This window comes from Capsicum annuum, chromosome 12 (genome assembly GCF_002878395.1).
Source record: "Capsicum annuum cultivar UCD-10X-F1 chromosome 12, UCD10Xv1.1, whole genome shotgun sequence".
Lineage (NCBI taxonomy): Eukaryota > Viridiplantae > Streptophyta > Magnoliopsida > Solanales > Solanaceae > Capsicum > Capsicum annuum.
Genome location: NC_061122.1, coordinates 18887098 through 18893606, shown reverse-complemented (window position 1 = coordinate 18893606; position 6509 = coordinate 18887098).

The window sequence follows — 6509 nt, the reverse complement described above, 5'->3', positions numbered from 1 at the left end:
CTATATATTACCCAAGTTATCCACACCCCCTACAAATGGTATCAAAGCCTATGCTAATTAAAGTTACGGAAGTAGTACATAATTAGATTTATTTGATTAAATAATAATAATTTATTATTATTTTTTGATTCGTTCCTTCTTCATTTAAATATTCTTCCTTTGTTATTATTTTTATATCTTCTTCAGTTATTTGGTTCATTTTTATATCTTCTTCAGTTATTTGATTCATCTAATTCACTATCTAATTCACTATCTGTTTCATTCTCTGAAATTTCATATATACTATCTTCACTTTTTAATTCATAATCTATATAATCTATCTGCATACATTCTGTATTTTCTATTTTTATTTCTGATATTTGTTTATTTTTTTGGATTCTTTGGTAATTTACAATCTCTAGCTAAATGTCCTAGTTTTCCACAATTATAACAAGTACATTCTTTTATAGATTTCTTTTTTCTATATGGTCTTTTATGTTTATAATTTTTTACCTAATATCTTTTTCTTGGTTATGTGGGAGCATATGGGGGAGTAAATTAAGGAAGAGATATTGAAATTGTGAGATGTATAATGTTCAAGAGAGAGAAAGTTGAAAGTAAAAGGATTTATGTAAATAATTTGGAATATGTGTAAATATTTTAGAAAATTGGTATATAATGTAATTAGGTTATTTTAGTCAGTGTATATATGTAAATTTTAGATTTTTGTATTTATTTTCATGAAATCAGGCTCAATGTATGGGTACTGTTAGAGTTTGTGATACAAGCATGAGGAGCACAAGGATTACAAGTTTTTATTGTAGGTCCACATTTTGGATTTGAAAAGGAATTGAAGACCTTTTCAAGCCTTTTTCAAAGCTTTGTCCAAGCTCAAGAACTACAAAGACTACAAGGCGCGTTTATGAAAATGGACGCGGTTGAGCATGTCTTAAGTTCGTCTAAGGGAGTGTATGTATTAAAGTTTGAAGACATGCCTTGAGTTTCTTAAAAACACTACAATTCAGCCCCATTTATACACTCCAAACCTACCCCCTTCATTAAGGGTAAATGTGTCATTTCCCATATCTTTTGTAATAGACTATAAGTGGGAACCCCTTAGTCTTATTTTCTTAGTTAGCTCATTTTAAAATTACTTGGTAACATTGAACACCACATTTCCTCTCAATAAGAGAGTAGACCACAAAATATTTTAAGCTTCACAAGTGAAAGGTTCCACTTGTGTTGTGAGACGGCTAGAAACGAGAGTGCTTGAGCGAACTGAGTTCCTCTTGTGTTCCCGTAAGAACTTGGTGCTTGTTAATGTGATTTGTAGAGGTTTTAGAGTTTGATACACTCTTTAGTTGCTATATTTTATATTCTCTTTGTGTCAAGTTATCTATCTCCTTCTCTTTCAAGTTTGTGTGTTTGTTGTTTTCGTTTGATATCTTGTACGTGTGGACTGTTTTTGTGAGTTTGTGGATTGTTTTGTGCTCTTGTAGATACCGTTTGGTATCATTTGGTATCAGAGCGAAGGATGGTCATGTTCTTACACCACTAATCTTGGGCTCTTGTAGTTGAAAATTAAAAAAAGGGTGTTATCTGGTAACTAGTGTTTGGCCGAGAAGTGTCTAGATTTAGGTGTTATTTTGCTTGTATTAGTAGTTTAGTGTGTTAGCTTGTTGTTTCCCTAGCACACTTGAGTCTAAGGTCCAAGATTTGAGCCTTTGTTTAGTTGTTGTTGAGGGGTTGGACGGATTAGCTATTGTTGTTGTTCATAAGTATTCTTGTTGTTGTTCATATTGTTCTTGAGATGAATGTTGGATAAAAGGCTTATTTGATTTGAAAAAAAGGAAGAGAGAAGCAAAGTCTTGTATTTGTCTTGGAATTAGTTTCAAGACAACACCAAAGATGCAAGTAAACAAAATGCCTCCCAAAAGCTTACTTACCAAAAGAGTGTCAAGCTTTTTTCAAAAAGAACCAAAAGCAGAAAGGGCCAAAGCCAAAGCCAAAAAGGTGTTTTGCCATTTTTGGTGCAAGTTGGTGAAAAGTTTATTAACACCTCTTTTGGCCTTTGAAAAAAAGTCCAAGGCCTTGTCTTTCACTCCCAAAAATCGAAAAATCCTCACCAAACAAAAAAAAATTTGAATCATTCAAGTTGGACAACATCAAACTTCAACAAAACAACAACACCAAACGACCAAAATAAAATCGTGGGCCACGCCAACAACAAAACTCAAGTCATAGGACATTCCTAGTTTCTTTACTTGTCTCTATTTGTTTCATTTTTATTGACTCCTATACTAGTTGACAACCTACTAAGTTGTGAACTAGTTTTTGAGTACTTCTTTCGTGTTAACCGTTATTTGTGGTGCTTTGCTCGTTTATAATTCGTAGTTTTTTTTGGTTCAAGTGCGTACGAAACTTATTTGACTCTTCAAACTGAAATCCACTCCAACTCAAGAGTAGACTCATTCCCAAGTTCTCACAAGTTGATAGCCGACTTACAACACTTGTAGAACTAAGTGAGGAAACCGAGTGTGAAGAATATGTGAGCGTATTTTGAACTAATGTTTGCTTGTTTTGTAGGTACAATTGCAAGTGGAACCCAAAAATTTCAATGCTCCAACTGTGGACAATAATGTTATGAATGTCCTCTTAGCTAGTCTTGAAACTTTGTCTCGAGGCGTGGCTAGGATGAAGGAAAATGTTGAGAAATTGGGTTCGGATGTGGCCTCAACGAGTGAAAAATTGGAGATGGTGGAAAGTTAAAGGAGTTATCGACCTCATACCACTCAAAAAACCTCACCTACTATTACTCCCGAGACCTTGCACCAAAGATTGTATCAACCAAGTGCTACAAACCAAGTCAATCTTTACTCCCAAAGCCAAGAACAAGATGGACCTAGCCGTTCCTCACTTCACTAATTTCCACAAGGCGGACTTGGAACCCAAATTCTATCCCTAAACCCGAATCCTCCACTCCAAAATCCTCCAATTCAAAGACCCTAAACTCCACTAAATTCAATGTCTCCTTCCCAAGCTACACTAACCTGGAAACTCATCATCCAAGTAGAAAAAGAGGGGGAGTTAGGATCCAAAGAGAATGAGGCCAAGCCTCAATATGGAGAGAAACTTAGTGGTGAGATACAAGAAGAATGTGAAGAATAGAGGGCAAGGGAAAGGGAAACCACGGGTAGTGAAGTTGGAAAGGGAAAGAAAAATGTGCTTGTGGGATTTTCCCACAAAGGATCTTTGATACTCACTAACCTATATGATAGATCTTTTCCTAGCATTGACCCTTCTTTTGTACAGGTTCAAGTTCATATGCTATCAAAGAAGGATCAAAAAGGGATTCCACACGATAACATGGGAAATAAGCTAGTGACACCCTTGGCTGAGAGCTCCAAACAAGTGGACTGTCGTGGCATACATCGAGGTATAATGGTTGTACTCTACACTTCCTTAGGCTTGAAATTCTATGATAAGTATATTAGTATACAATGTGAAGTATCTTCGGGTTTACATAGTGTAGAAAGGCATGAATCTTTCCTTAGTAGTTCTCTTGTTGCATATGTTGGTCAATTTGCTCTTAAGGATAGTTCACTACTTGATCATGTGGGTGATGTGATTCAAAATCCTCAAGTTAGTGTTCATTATTGTAATATTGACCACGATATTGGACATATTCTTTTGAGCTTGTGTGATGCAAACCGTGCTACTAATTTTGCTCAAGGTAATCATATGCTTGGAAAACTTTGGGATAAAGGTGTGCTTTCTCTTAAGAGAAGACTTCTAGGCCATAACTCTTTAGTCTTGGATGATAGCCTAGTAAAAGGATTGGTTAATCTCGGTTTTTACCCTTGGTTACACCATCCCTTTGATCCCAAAACACTAGTGGGTTGGAAAAGGGTTTGCCTCGGCTTATGCTTATCTTTCCTTGATGATTATATTATCTCTATCCTTTGTAATTTTCAAACTACGTGTTTCATGGTAAAAATAAAGGATTGCTGGTTGAATTTTAAAAGTGTACCCCCCCCTCCCCGGGCAAGATGTCTTCTAACTTGATTTCTTTCTACACTACCTCTTTACCTATGATGATAACCATGTTAATTTCGAATTCGTATTGCGTAGTGGTAGGAATTTTGGTGGTTGGTTTTCTTATTTGCATGATGGTGATATGTGGTTGAGCTGGATCTTAAGATCAATTGTGGCACTATATTTGATGAGGTCCTTTGTAGAGGTAATGAAACAAACATATCTTATGGTTCCTAAGATGAAGGTAGTCTTACCTTTTGGGTATAGTAAAGCCATTAAGACCATTGTAGTTTCCTTATCTCTTGATATTTGCCAAAGCCACTTCCTTTCTGCCATTCATGCTATGCTTTTCATGTCACACACAAAGAACCCATGGGTATATTCCAAATGTGAACAACCTTGGCTTGATGATATATGTGTTAGTTTCGGATTGCAATCCTCTTTCCTTGATGTTTATCTTAGTCATGTCCTTTGTGATGTTTGTGGTACGTGTTTCATAATCATAACAAAGGATTGTTGGTTGTATTCCAAAAGTGTACCCCCTTGGCATGTCTATATAATTTGTGGTACTAATAATAACCCTCCTATCATGAGGATTGTGTGTTTGTTTTCCCTCTCTTTGGTTTTACAAGGTGCGAATTTGAGGACAAATTTCTTTCAACGTGGAGAGGATGATGCAAGCATGAGGAGCACAAGGATTACAAGTTTTTGTTGTAGGTCCATGTTTTGGATTTGAAAAGGAATTGAAGACCTTTTGAAGCCTTTTTCAAAGCTTTGTCCAAGCTCAAGAACTACAAAGACTACAAGGCGCGTTTATGAAAATGGACGCGGTTGAGCATGTCTTAAGTTCGTCTAAGGGATTGTATGTATTAAAGTTTGAATACATACCTTAAGTGTCTTAAAAACACTACAAGTCAGCCCCATTTATACACTCCAAACCCACCCACTTCATTAAGGGTAAATGTGTCATTTCCCATCTCTTTTGTAATAGACGATTAGAAGTAGGAACCCCGTAGTCTTATTTTCTTAGTTAGCTTATTTTAAAATCACTTTGTAACATTGAACACTACATTTCCTCTCAAGAAGAGAGTAGACCACAAAATATTTTAAGCTTCACAAGTGAAAGGTTCCACTTGTGTTGTGAGACGGCTAGAAACGAGAGTGCTTGAGCGAACCGAGTTCCTCTTGTATTCCCATAAGAACTTGGTTCTTGTTAATGTGATTTGTAGAGGTTTTAGAGTTTGATACACTCTTTAGTTGCTACATTTTATATTCTCTTTGTGTCAAGTTATCTATCTTCTTATCTTTTAAGTTTATGTGTTTTCTGTTTCCGTTTGATGTCTTGTATGTGTGAACTATTTTTGTGAGTTGGTGGACTGTTTTGTGCTCTTGTAGATACATTTTGGTATCAGTTTATGACCCAAATTTTGTTGATTAGGCCTGAAAAGTTCGCAGTGTGACCCATGTTTGTGATTTTTTGTAGGGTCTGTGGTGGTAGCGTAGGGATTGGGCCGATAGGACCTGTACGTATTTAGGCTTGGGATATTATTTGTATGCATGTATTATAAGTGCATTTAGTGGATTGGTTTTGGACGTTTTAAATACGTCATTCCTTATTGTATTCTCCATTCATCATAGTGAAATTTCTCTGCCTCTGCCCATGGTTTTTTCCGCAAGGGTTTCCACGTTAATCTGTATGTCATCATCTTGTTTTTCTTTTATTTGTGGTTTGCTTAATTATGTCCGATCATAACAAATTGATATCAGAGTAGGGGTGTTCATGGGTTTTGTTAAAAATCAAACCGAACCAAACCGGTTAAAAAAAACTGACGTTTGGTTTGGTTTAATTAGGTTTGATTTTAAATTGTAAAAAATTGATGTTGTTTGGTTTGCTTATGGTTTTACTTAAAAAAAAAGGCGAAAATAACCAAACCGAACCAATAAATTATATATATATATATATATATATATATATATATTATAATCATTTATATATAATTTATAAATAAAATATAAATATTTTATTAAATTTAATCTAAAACTAAATTTTAATCTATGTCTAGCCCAACCAATACTTTAGCCCAATTGCCCAAAGCCCCAACCCAAGCCCAACTCTACCTACTATTACTAATAAGTTAACCCTACGGTCCCTACCTCACTTTTTCTATTTCAGCTTTCACAATACGAGTTACCATGGTCCCTGGTTCAAATGTTAGTTTTATGTCTCCTTGTTTATTCAATTATTTCCCTATATGATTAGCTCACCTAGCTAGTCTTTAAAGTAAACAGATAACCCAAATTTGCCCAACTCTGTCTCTTCTTGCAATACACTGCAACAGAATACAAAGCTCTGTTTTACAATGTACATGTATGTGTTTATATGTTGTTGGATAATCTTAGTGCCTACAATACAAAGCTGGTGCTTTTCATCTCAATGTTGGTTTTGTTTAATGTGTTTGTTTTGATTTTTAAAAGTTTATAGTGTCATTTGTCCT